The sequence below is a fragment of the Clinocottus analis genome, unplaced genomic scaffold (assembly GCF_023055335.1).
Source record: "Clinocottus analis isolate CAN_PGR_092001 unplaced genomic scaffold, fCliAna1.0.p SCAF_14, whole genome shotgun sequence".
Classification (NCBI taxonomy): Eukaryota; Metazoa; Chordata; class Actinopteri; order Perciformes; family Cottidae; genus Clinocottus; species Clinocottus analis.
Window position 1 is genome coordinate 16,945,085 of NW_027175865.1, and position 9,375 is coordinate 16,954,459.

Sequence of the window (9,375 nt, forward strand, 5' to 3'; positions counted from 1 at the left end):
GTGAAATGTGGTCTCTCTTTATGTTTTTGGCCCTGTGATAGTCCGTCAAGTCCAGGGTGCAGCCCGCCTTCGCCTGATGTCCGCTGGGATCAGCTCCAGGCCCAGAACAAGATAAGCGGTTAAAGATAAGGGATGGATGGATGTTTGCACCGTCATTAACCTTTAAAAACCAAAGAAAAACATACTGCATTTACAAGTTTCAGGAAGTTGGCATCACGCTATCGTTCATCAGCTAACACATGTTCGTGATAGTGTTTATTAGGATAATATTAATTTGGCAAAAACTGAAAGAGGAATACTCCCATTTAGAGCGTCTGAAAAGCTGGCCAGAGATCTGAGAAACTGTGTGTAGACTGAGGCTGATTAACAGCAGTGAGATCTAACAGCATCTCATCTCTGAAGGCAGGAACGTCCGTCAGCAGCAGTATATTATATATATATAAATATATATATGTATATAGACAATATGAATCAGCAATAGAGAGCGCAACAATTTCATGGTGAAGTTGTCTACTGCATGCTATTTCACTGAATAAACACACACACACAAGCACAGTGTGGCTAATCATGTGACACTTCAAAGTACAATTAAATAATCAGATCACTCAGAAGTGACACATTGCATCTGTAGCCGTGTCAGATTCCATGCAGCACTGAAAGGAACAGTGTGCAGCATTGAAAGGAACAGTGTGCAGCATTGAAAGGAACAGTGTGCAGCATGTAGAGAGATTATCTTCAGTGGATGAGCACCTGAACATAACTCATTGAGGAGGTGAGAGAAGCGTCACTAACTGTAAACCAGAGATGGAGCCATTGTTTTGTCCCGACAACAACAGAGTGCTACGTCGTCCATTTCGTGCAGGGGTCCACAAACTTTTTCCTGTGAGGGCCACATAACTGTCCCCTTCTCTGATGGGGGGCCCAGGTCACTTTGTAACAGAAAAAGTGTGAGGATCGCAGGGGTGCCTAAACGTAAACATTTATTGTTTTCCAGAAGGTCACGCATAACCAAATATGAACCTTTTCCGGGCTCTTCACAGGAAAAAAAGTCAGGAAATAAATATAACACTATTTATGAAAGAAATAACCAAATCACGCTCTCTGGGACATTAACGGGCCAAATGTGGAGGAGGGCCGCAGTGTGGGGACCGATGACTTAGTGGATCGTGTGACGACAATTTCACATCAGCTTGTTAAACTTTTATTCCCGTCAAAAAAAATAAAAGTAAAACCGATGTAAAGGTGCAGCTGTAGCATGTTGAGAAGTTGCCAGAAATAGCAACCTGTTCCTACAAATACTTCTGGGTCTGAGGTTCAAATCTGATGCCGGAAGTCAAAACAAGGGACGCCATGTTTCTACGGTAGCCCTGAAGGGACAAACCCAACCACTGCCTCTACAGAGGGCTCTTCAGCGTCATCCCCTGAGAACGGGACCAGAGCTTTTTGTACACAGGAGGCCGATCCAGGTCGTCTCACTTGTGGCTCTGCGTCTCTCACACACACACACACACACAAACACACACGCATTCACACACAAACACACGGGCTGTGCTCTCTCAGCTCACCTGAGATGACCAGGTGTTTGGCTGCCTCTTGTCGGCCAACCTGTGGTTCAGAGATCATGACACGGCTTTTAGTCATTTACATGACTCACCCTTCACTGCACACACACACACACACACACACACACACACACACACCTGGCTGGAGAGGGAAAGATAAAAGGGAAGCATGGACAGAATTGAAATAAGAGAAAACTGTGAAATGGATGATGAAAGGAGTAAAGGTCGAGTCTGGGTCCTCCTGAACTAAAACCTTTTTATCCCCCCTGTTACCTCATCTCCTTTCCTCAACTCTCCCTTCCTCGATGAAGGTGAGTGCTGAAGGACCTTTCCAGTGTGGAAGACATTGTGTAGCACTTCTGTGTTGTGTCTGAATCTTTCACTTCGATAGTGTGTTTTCCAACATGCCGGGTTATAAAAACAGTCGAATTAAGAGTCATTCCACAAAATGGTTTAATTTCCATTTCCTGCCTTTGGTTTTCTTTGTTGGCTCCACTAGGTTTTAATTCACACATGCAATCAAATTGCATATGGAGGCACCGATTGAAAGATTCCCTTTTGGCAAAAAAAAGAAAGAAAAAAGAAACGCAGAGACCCTGAAACTTCAGCATGAACCAGATGCTCGTCTCGTCTCAGAGACATTTCGAGAAGTCTCCATCCAACGATATGAAACGCTGTTAAAAAAAGGACCAACGACTTGTTATGATGCAGCTTCACGGAGTGAATTCTGGTTTGTGATCCGCGTGTTATTAACTCACCAGGAAGTCCAAGGAGCGTTTTCTGTGCTATTTGTGTGTTTTAAAGGAGCTGATTTTATTATTCTGAACCTTAATACATCAGCAAACATATATACAGATATAGAGCAGTAACATTATAGAGCAACAACTCGCTCTTCCTCTGTGCGCGGGTATCTGAGCCTCTCGTTGATTTGTTGACGTGAGCCGGCAGCGCGTGCACGTGGGTGCACGTGAGCCGGCTGCGCGTGCACGTGGGTGCACGTGAGCCGGCTGCGCGTGCACGTGGGTGCACGTGAGCCGGCTTACGGCCGATATGACGGCGTCAACGCTCTGCCGAGAGGCGCTCGCAGCTTCAAAACAGAAGCAACAGTAAACGGATGGAAACGTCCATCAAAACTGTTGTGAGAGCACCGGCGTTCATCGAGTCAAACCAGACGTAAAAACAGTTTAATTTTGGCTTTGAAGCATTAACCACTAGAGATGACTATCGTTAAGTAAACGGATAACGTTCATCATTCTCGACTGTTTGACATTTGTCTTATTTTTTAAGATGTTGGTGAAAAGAAAATGGTCTGTATCCTTGTACACCAGCTGCTATAACAAAGCAAACCAACAATAAAAAATTAAAAATCCTTGAGATCTGGGCATCTCCAAAAGTTATTTTGTAATGCTAATTTAATCTGTGACTCAAAATTGTGATTTTTGGCCCGGTTCCTCACTTTGGTCCATTGTGAAATATCTCATTAACTATTGGACGTGCGCGCTCCCCAGAGGATGAACCCTCGTAACCTCAGGGACCTCCTGACTTTCGATTGGACACAATTTTTGAGCACAGTTTTGTATTCTTAAAATGGGGAAGAGACGCAAAATCACACTCGATTTTTAGAAATGTCTGGAGACAAATTGATTTGTTTTTTGTTGGTGAAATTTGATTCATTCAAATCCATCTGCCCCCGCTGTGTGCTCCTAGCTGCTAAAGTCACACACAAATTACACCAGTAGGAAGCCATGCAAAGAGGGAGAAAGAAGGAAAATGTGTTTCACAAACAAAAACCTCAAACGGAGATGTTGTGCTGGTTTAATCAGAAGAAATACAAAACAAGACGACATTGGTGAAGTGATTTCATGGGATGGACATTTTTGCAGAGTATGAAGCGGCAGAGGAAACAGATGGAGGACTGAAAGGCAGGCAGGCACACACAAACACACACACACACTCTTGACACACGAGTGCACGAACTAGCAGTGAAAGTTAAATTGAGGCTGATTGTATTCTCGGCGTAGACTTTGCCTTTGTCCCTAAGCTCTGTCTAAATATTGAAGCAGAAAAGAGCCGGCTATCCAGAGGATTCAACCCAATCTGCATATTCATCACAATTAATTAGGATTCCTCTCCCTGCCATCAGTTCTCTTTTCTTTTTTTCCTTTCCTGCTTTATTTCTCGAGAGGCAACTACAAGACAATGCTGGGTCGGTGATCAGAATCAGTTATTAGGGGGGAGGGGCGGGGAAAAGAGACACACACTTACTAACACACACACACACACACACACCCTCCCTCAGGCTTGAGAACGAGTGTCTGCATCAGATACGATGAGTCTCTCTGTGTTGATTCAAACTTCCTGCGCTGCCTCTCACTTTGTCTCTTCCCTCCTTTTGTCGGCCATTGTGTGGCGAGACGGACGAGCGAACTGCCGCTCAACAGCCTTCTGTGCTAAGCTGACACTTTTAATTGCTCAAAGAAAGAAAAGAAAAGAAGAAGAAAAAAAAAGGATGAGCAGAGCCGAGAGAGTGAGCGGGATATGAAAGCAGAGAAAGTTTTATGGAATCGCTTCGAGCGAAGCAGCCGAGAGCTTTTCATGCAAGTGGAATAGAAACTGTTATCCAGGTGTGTGATTATCCCGCAGGTGTTCCCTCAACACGCGATACGATTGTTATTAGTCAGCAAAAACTAAAACCCCAGACGATGAGCAACTGGAATAAAAGTCTGGCTGAAGAGATGCGGAGGATAAAATGCACAAGTGTAATTAAAAGGGGTAATTACAACAGCCACTGGGTTTATCCCAAACAGCTGTGTGTGTGCGTGTGTGTGTGTGTGTGCGTGTCATGTAGTCGTGGTAACTTTTTCTGAGGCCTCAACTTCGTCATTATGGCCGGCGCCATCTTGTCTTGAGAGGGAGGAGCTAAGTGAACACTAAAGTCTTTCAATTAACTTCGATGAACTGAAAACACACTGTGAAGGGGTTTAAGTTGTAAGACTTCAGAGAGGTCATGTGAACTGGTACTCTTACTGTCTTCCTTTGCTCTCTCACTCAGTCCTTCCCCTCCTACTCACAAAGCTGGCAACCATCTTGACTACATTTTCACCAGAAACTGCTCTACATCCAACCTCAGTGTGACTCCACTTCATGTCTCTGACCACTTCTTCCTCTCCCACTCTGGAACGGACAACCTCTCCCACATCAGCTGACTCTGCACCTGTCCGTCGCAATAGTCGCACTCTCTCTCCCTCCTCTCTGGCCTCGTCGGTCCTGTCGGCCCTTCCTTCAACAGACTCTTTCTCACTCATGCGTCTTGACTCTTCCACAGACGTTCTCCTCTCCACCCTGTCTTCCTCCCTCGATGCTCTCTGTCCTCTCACGACACGAAAGGTCCGCGAGTCCCCTCCGGCTCCGTGGTTGTTTGACTCGGTGCGTGCCGAGAGAGCCACTCTGCGAGCATCGGAAAGGAAATGGTGAAAATCCAAACACCCAGATGACCTGGTCGCCTATCACTCTCTCCTCCTTCTCTGACTATTACTGCAGCCAAAGGCCTGTTCTACCAAGCCAGGATTGAACCCTCATTTTCTAACCCCAAAAAACTCTTCTCCAACCTCCTTGACCCCCCCATCTGCTCCCCATCCTTCTACCGAGCCACTTTGTTGATGACTTTACAAAAAAGAAGATGACAAACGCTCCTCATTCACCACTCTACCTTCTTCTACTACTTCACTTCTATCAACTTCATCTTCCCCCTCACTGTCCTCATTCAACACCCTGTCTCCCATTCAAGTTCTTACCTTGGTGACCTCCGCCCGTCCAACCACCTTGACCCCATCCCATATCCTCAAGTCTATCGGTCCTGACCTTCTTCCCTTTCTCACCCATCTCATCAACACCACCCTCTCAACCGGCTGTTTCCCCAACTCTCTGAAGGAGGCAGGAGTTAACCCTCTCCTGAAGAAACCCACTCTCAATCCATCCGAAGTCAACAACTACCGACCTGTCTCTCTCCTTCGCTTTCTTTCCAAAACTCTGGAGCCAGCTATCTTTCACCAAGTCTCCTGCTTTCTGCACCACAGCAACCTTCTGGACCCTCATCAGTCTGGATTCAAGGCAGGCCACTCAACAGAGACGGCCCTCCTTGCTGTCTCAGAGCAGCTCCACACCGCCAGAGCAGCCTCTCCTCTGTCCTCATCCGTCTAGACCTCTCTGCTGCCTTTGATACCGTGAACCACCAGATCCTCATCTCCTCCCTCCAGGATCTCGGTGTCTCAGGCACTGCGCTCTCCCTCTTCTCATCCTACCTCGACAATCGCACTTACCGGGTAAGTTGGATAGGATCTATGTCTGATCCTTGTCCTCTCACTACTGGGGTCCCTCAGGGCTCTGTCCTCTGTCCTCTGTCCTCTCCTCGCGGTACACAAACTCCCTCGGCTCTGTCATTCGCTCGCATGGCTTCTCCTACCATCGCTACGCTGATGACACCCAACTGATCCTCTCCTTTCCCCAATCAGAAACAGGGATACCTGAGCGAATGTCTGCCTGTCTGACTGACATCTCTCAGTGGATGTCCACACAACACCTGGAAATCAACCCTGACAAGACTGAACTGCTTTTCCTTCCAGGAAAAGGCTCCCCCACCCACGACCTCACGATCACCTTCAACAATGCAGTGCTGGCCCCGACCCCGACTGCCAGGAACCTCAGTGTGACACTTGACAGTCAACTCTCCCTGACTGCCAACATCAATGCAACAACACGTTCCTGTCGGTTCGTGCTGTACAACATCAGGAGAATACGTCCTCTGCTCACACAGAAGGCAGCACAGGTTCTTGTCCAGGCCATGATCATCTCCCGCCTCGACTACTGCAACTCCCTCCTGGCAGGTCTACCTGCCAATGCAACTCGACCTCTACAGCTCATCCAGAACGCAGCAGCTTGACTGATGTTCAACCTCCAGAAGTTCACTCACACTCCTCCACTCCTCCGCGCCCTCCACTGGCTACCGGTGGCCGCAGCATCCGCTTCAAGACATTGGTACTTACGTACCGTGCTACGAACAGATCGGGTCCGACCTACATCCAGGACATGGTGAAACCATACACACCAGCTCGTTCGCTCCGCTCAGCTCAGCTTCAGCCAATCAGCTTGTCGCTCCGCCGCTGCGAACTAAACACTCAACAAAATCACGACTGTTTGGTTCCTGGCTTCTTGATGGTGCAATGAGCTCCCCATTGACATCAGGACAGCAGAAAGTGTCTACATCTTCCGCCGCAAACTAAAAACGTATTTCTTTCAACTATACCTTGAATAGAGACAGTAGCAGCAGCACTTTAGCAGCACTTAGATGTCTCTCACTGACAGCACTTTGTAGTTTGACTTTATTGAAGAAATTGTACTGTCTTGATTCCTGTTGTTCTGAGTTCATACTCACGGTTAAATGCACTTATTGTAAGTCGCTTTGGATAAAAGCATCAGCTAAATGACTTGTAATGTAAAAAAAGTAATGTAAAGACACAACTCCCAGACGTTGAGACCTGTCAATCACCTTGTAGCCCCGCCCCTAAAGCATTCCCCTGCTTTATGGTCTGTTTGACAACTAATTTACTGTATTGCTGAACTGAAGAAGACTTTAAACGAGAGATTGAGACAAACTAATGTTTACAATGTTTACTGGGGGAATACATCAAGAGACTTTCATACAACTAGAGGAGTCTCCCCCTGCTGGCCTTTGGCTAGAATGCAGGTTTAAAACACTTCAGCATTGGCTTTACTCGTCTGAACTGGAGGTTGAACCCGTGTATTTATATCCAGTTGATAGTCAAAACTGAATTTGACACACACACACACACAGACACACACACAGACACACACACACACACACACCTGGAGGGGTCCAGGATCCCAGCCGGCGGCTACAAACTTAAGCTTCCAGCATACAGTATGTAACAATAAAAGCAGTCGAACGCGTGAGGATTTTGTCTTAAATCGAACGAGGTGGAAAAACCCAATGTGCTGCGACACGAAGCAACTATTTGAGCAACAGGCAGCGATCTGGTTTTTGTGGAAACGTGGTCTTGAGATTGAGAAGAAACACTCGCCCTGACAAAGCCGTGTGGTTGGAAAAGAAGAGGAAGAAGCCACAACCAGGGTCCCACTCCTCATTAACCAACGATCCACAGGAACTTAAAAAGGATGCAGGCATCTTTAAAAAAAAAAGGTCTGTAAAAAGCCCAGTGATGACTTTATTTGTTGCCCCCAGGATGATGAAAGTGTTGACAGATCAGCCAAAAATAAGAAGAATAAATAAAATGTGAGACGGATGACAGAAGTTGACCATCAAGCGAGCAGAGCTGGTGGGAATATTGCATTTCCATGTTTACCACAATTACGGGCCTGTTTCACCTGAGAGAGAGAGAGAGAGAGAGAGAGAGAGAGAGAGAGAGAGAGAGAGAGAGAGAGAGAGAGAGAGAGAGAGAGAGAGAGAGCAAGAGACTGACTCATGCGGGAGGACTATTGCTCGCCCAGCAGTCTCTCTCTCTCTCTCTCTCTCTCTCTCTCTCTCTCTCTCTCTCTCTCTCTCTCTCTCTCTCTCTCTCTCTCTCGTCTCTCTCTCTCTCTCTCTCTCTCTCTCTCTCTCTCTCTCTCTCTCTCTCTCTCTCTCTCTCTCTCTCTCAGCTGTCACACCTCCAGTGTCTCAGTGGTTAAAGTGATCTTAATCTGTGTCTGAGTACTTTGCACGTTAAAAACAGATTTGAATGTTTTTTTCTCTTTTCTTCTGCGAGTCAAGTGACAGGATCTTGATCACGCAGTGACGGAAAGTGAAAAAACAAAAAAAGGTGAATCGCTTCATTATCTTTTGTTTTTGTTCGAGAGGAAAACTGAATCTTAGTCCGTTTCTTCTTCGTCGGCTGAATAGAAAGTCTGGCATAGGCCGCCTCCCACACCAGGATCGCGTGCGGAGGAGGAAAGCTAATCAACATATTTACCGTCCCTGGGAAAGAGAAGAAAGACACTGACACGCAACTTCCACCTCTGTGTGGTCGTGTCGCGGGAGACGGGCCGGAGGGGGGGGGGGGGGGTCAAAGGTCAGTCTGATGACAACTTTGAACCACAGGCCAAAAATACAAAACTGTTTCCTGCTAATCTCCTTTAACAATGTTTTTCCCCCTCGCGGGCTGCCGCGACCTACACGGTCGCCGCAACGCTGCTCGTGAGCTTCACCTCAACTCTGATGAAAGTCTCGCCACTACTCTCCTCCTCCTTCCCCCCCCCCACACACACACACACACACACACACACACACACACACACACACACACACACACACACACACACACACACACCTGCTCGCAGCATGGACACAAAGTATGACTTCACGATCCGTAGGAACATAATGAAATGCGTAGTTCAACATTCTTATCTCCGCTTGCGTGCGCGCACGAAGTTCCAGATTAAAATCAAGGGTGTCTCCAACTTTAGATCGACCTGTCTGAGGGGCTGAGGACATTAAATGACGTTTCCAGCGTTTCAGATTAGCACCACGGCTCATCTCTATACAGTAGATCTCACGTAATTATCTTTTTAATTATCTGTGACCTTGCCTTCCTTTACTTTCATCATAACCTACCTTACTATCGCTGACTCGCTCTCTTTCTCTAGGGGGGGATTTGCACACACAAATCTGACTTGATTGTAAAAAAAAATGCCGCTGAATTTGTGATGTAATCACAGATTATTGTTATTGTTATTGAGGCTGTTTGTTCGTGAGGTGCTGGGCCGACTTCCAGCACTGCTCAACTGCTGCAGGCCTTTG